This window comes from Chinchilla lanigera, unplaced genomic scaffold (assembly GCF_000276665.1).
Source record: "Chinchilla lanigera isolate Chin_1 unplaced genomic scaffold, ChiLan1.0 scaffold00041, whole genome shotgun sequence".
NCBI classification, from domain to species: Eukaryota; Metazoa; Chordata; class Mammalia; order Rodentia; family Chinchillidae; genus Chinchilla; species Chinchilla lanigera.
The window spans coordinates 3,081,736-3,085,911 of NW_004955442.1; positions in this window are offsets into that span (position 1 = coordinate 3,081,736).

A 4,176-nucleotide genomic window follows, 5' to 3' on the forward strand; every position below is an offset into this window, starting at 1 on the left:
GGGCGGGGGCGGGGCGCCGGGAGGCCACGCCCGCTCCGGGCCACCTGGGTGCGCGCGGGGGGAGGGGGCTGGGGTCGCCGGGTGCGAGGGCCACCTGTCCCGGCTTCCTGGATTGAAGACAATGACAGTGACTAAGACAGTTACTGTAAATGTATTCTGTAGATCTTAGGGTGTCCGAGAAGCTGGCTACCAGTAGTGGGGAGGGGAGCCTGGGTGGAGGAAGGATTTTTGCAAAATGTAATGTCTGTCTTTTAAAATTTGCTTCATGTCCACGTTTCCTCTCCACCACTACGCATCTGTCCGTGTGTAATTAAAACATAAAAGCGATTGTCCAGTGGCGCACACTTGTCTGTAGTCCCAGCTGCTCGGGAGGCCAAGACAGGGGTATCGCCGGAGTCCAGCAGTTCTAGGCCACCCTGGGTAATATAGCCAGATCGCGTCTTATAAAAAAACTAAAAGCAATTACCAAATATAAAGAATGATTAAATAAATATATGCCTGGGGGAATGTGGGTAATTCTGTGCAGAATTCTAAACCATTTATGTAGATACTTCAAGGAGAGGCAGTAACTCCTCACACCTTACATGGAGCTGCATATAACACCGTCCTTCCAAAGAGCCAGGTATGGGAGGGAAGGGTACAACGGATGGTATACTTTCTGGGACAGGTTATGATGGTGAAAATGGCAGTTCAGCACTGTGGTTATCCCTTCCCCCAGGCCCAGAGTCTCAGTCTAATCGTAAAAATAAAAAGCCGATAAGCTTCAACTGAGGGTCATTCTACATACTACCTCAGCAGTATTCCTAGAAACCATCAAGGTCACTGGGCAGAGTGGCCAATTCCTGTAACCGCAGCACTCTAGGAGGCTTACGCAGGAGGACTGCCAATTCAAATCCAGCATGGGCAACTTGGGGAATGAGTGACACCATGTGACAAAATAAATATAAAAAAAATAAAGGACTAGAGATGTAGCCCAGTGCAAAAGTCCTACTTCAGTCCCCCTTGCTGGAAAAAAAATGTCACAACAACAACAACAACGTCTGAGAAACTTCCAGCCAAGAGGAGCATGAGGAGAATGATGACACTGCATCCCTACATAGGATTCTAAAACAGAAGTTAAAATACATTAAGCAAAAACTATGGCAATCTACATGAAGTATGGGCTTTGGTAAGAAATCACTGACTAACGTCGATCCATTAATTGTGAGAAATGTGCCATGTTCATGTGAAATCTTAATGGGGAAAGGGGGTGTGGAGAAAACTACCATCCCCAAATTTTTCTGTAAATCTAAAACTGTTCTAAAATAGAAAATGGTTTTGCTTAGTAAGTGCTTCTCTCAAAATAAAGGCTATTTTTGCTGTGATCAAGGGTGAGATCACTGGGTGGGAAGCTCGGTTCTAATTATTTCCTGCATGAGCCGGGCCATCTGCCATGCCTCTCCGCACCTCGGTCTTCTCACCTCTAAAATGTAGATGTCGAACTAAAACTTAGGTGTCAGATCTGTGAAGACAGCAATTCCCTGAAGTGACTGACAGAGCATGGGGAGAGTTTTACACTAACCCGAATGTCAAGGTCCCACACAAAAGAAAACCCAAGCAAGGGGCTGGGGATTTAGCTCAGCAGCAAAGCGCCTGCCTGGCAAGCACAAGGTCGTGAGTTCAGTTCCTGGTACCGGAGAAAAACCAAAAAAAAAAGAAAAAAAAAAAAACCTAACGAAAAGAAAAGCTGGTTTTTTTTTAATTACCAAATAAGGGGAGGCTTATCAAGTTCAACCGAAACCCAGAAACCAATAAAAGCATGATAAATTCAACTACATAAAAATGTTAAGTTCTACAACCTAAGCAATGAGGATACAAGGATATTCCTTGCAACATTGCTCGTAATAGCAATGATTGGAAGCAGCTTAAATTCCCATTGCTAGAAGACTAAATAAATTCTGACACATGCAAGCAGCTATTACGTAGCTCCTATGCAGACACACAGGAAATTCTGTGTACCGGCGGTGTGTTATTAAGTGAAAGAAGCAAGGTATACAAGTGCATCAGTTAAGTTACCATGTGATGAAGAAGCATCTGTGCGTGTTTGTAAGTATGTCAAATATCTCAGGACAAGGGGAGATTTTAAGTGGTTATCCCCTTTTTTGTACTCCACAAAAATATTACCTATACATGCTCAAAAATTTTTAAATGCTGTTGTAGTTTGGGGTTTTGCAAGGGGAACGGTACAATACAGGACATGTATTTTATAAGATTATTTTACAGTAGTCACCCAAAGAATCATATACAAAGAGAGTGCGGGAAATCTGCCCACACACTAAAGACCAAAGAGTCCGGCTGAGGGCCTGGATGAGTCCAACTGAAGACCTAAAGCCTATAACAAGGCTCCCCATGAGTCCAACTGGAGGCCAACAGCCCACAACAATGTTTCCTGCAGGCTTGTTTCACACATCTGAGCTGGGAAGGCCCAAAGTAGTGGAAGTAGCCAAAGTACTGGAAGCTAGGTGTTACCTAGCTAGGTGTTACCTTGAAAGCCTGTGACAGAGAGCAAGTGTCAAGAAACTGCTGGCTATTTCTATTGCAAGACAATCTCCTCCTTTCTTCCTCCCCAGAGGCCTCCTCCCAGCCCCCAACTCCAGCCTGCAAGTCTGGACAGGGATAGATGGAACCTAGTTTCCTCACAGTGGAAGATGGACCCGGATGGAAGCACATGGTGGTGGTGGTGCGGTGACCCTCTGGAGGAGACCCAGATGTCCAGGTGCTCTTCCTGCTGGCCTTTCCCGGCTCCTGGCACTGGCGCGGGCCAGGTGAGGCTCGGGTTCTGTCCATGGCAGGGGCATGAACACAGGCTCCTTGAGGAGGTGCCTCCACCTCAGGACAGGAACAATCTTTCAGGAAACCGTCACAAAAATCTCCTGTTTGACAGGCAGGTGGACACACCGAAATCCAGGAAGAACAGAGTTCTCAGATTCCATTCACTGCTTTATTTCAAGGGGAGACACAGCGCCCCCTATTCTCTCACTTGGTCCTAGCACTTTTGAGCGGGAATACCAGGACTGACCCCAGGGCCTGCAGCGTTCACACTGAACTACATCCCCAGCCTTGCGTGCACCACCACACCCAGCTCTTAGCACTTTATTTTTACTGCTAGCTTTGTCTATTTCTCACCCCAGAATATAAGCTTGCTGGGGGCTCTTCTTTATTACTAGAGCGATCATACGAACAGTGCCCCTAGCTGAGCAGTCGCTTAGGAGAGACTAAGTAGAATTGCTCCTCATTGCTCCTTCCCCCCAGCACCTCCCCTCGCCACAGACTGTCCCGAGGGTAGACCTGTCTCTCCAGTCTCTCCCTGCCTGGTCCAGGCCTTGTGCACTCAGCTGTCAGACCCAACTTCTCAGAGGAGGAAATCGGAACTTGCTATTTTCCCTTGTAACCGCCCTTCTCCAGCGGTTCCCCTCCCCACTTAGAGTTCACACTCACCCTTCTCATCCTGCCTCCACCGTGGCAAGATCTGAACACACTCATCTCCACCATCTCCCTGCTCACTGGCCTCCTCTCTGCTCCCTCGGACATCTGGCCCCTTCCAGCCCTTAGCTTTCACATTTTTAACTTTCCCCTCCTGGACTTGCACCTCCTGTTTCCTTCTGGCTTTGACTGCCTCTAGCAAAAGGGGGGTGGGGCATGGCAGTCCCAAGATGACAAAACTCCATAGAAACTGATTGGGAGTCTCTGAGTCGTAATTCCACGTCCTGGGCGTAAATTCTTGGCCCCATCATGCAGGTGTCATGCTTTAAACAGGGCTCCGGGTACAGCCTACACCCTCATCCCTTCCTCCCACCCCTCCTGTCATCCTGCAGTCTGTCTACAACGACAGCACTTTGCAAACCATACATTTCAGGTAAGTATTGTCTTGGTTATTTTTCTCTCGTTGCTGAGACAAAATACCCAACGCCCAAAATGAAGGAAGGAAAGGTTTATTTAGCTCACAGTTTGTGGAGGTTTCAGTCCATACTTGGCTGGCTCCGAGGCAGAAGGTAGCAAAGCAACAAGAGTGGGTGATTACTAAGTCAGCCCAATTATTGGTTTGGCATCTACCTAATCCCAGAAACTGGATGCAATAAAAGGGATGGAAAGAGACCTCTCTCCCTTTCTCTCTCTCTCTCTCTCTCTCTCTCTCTC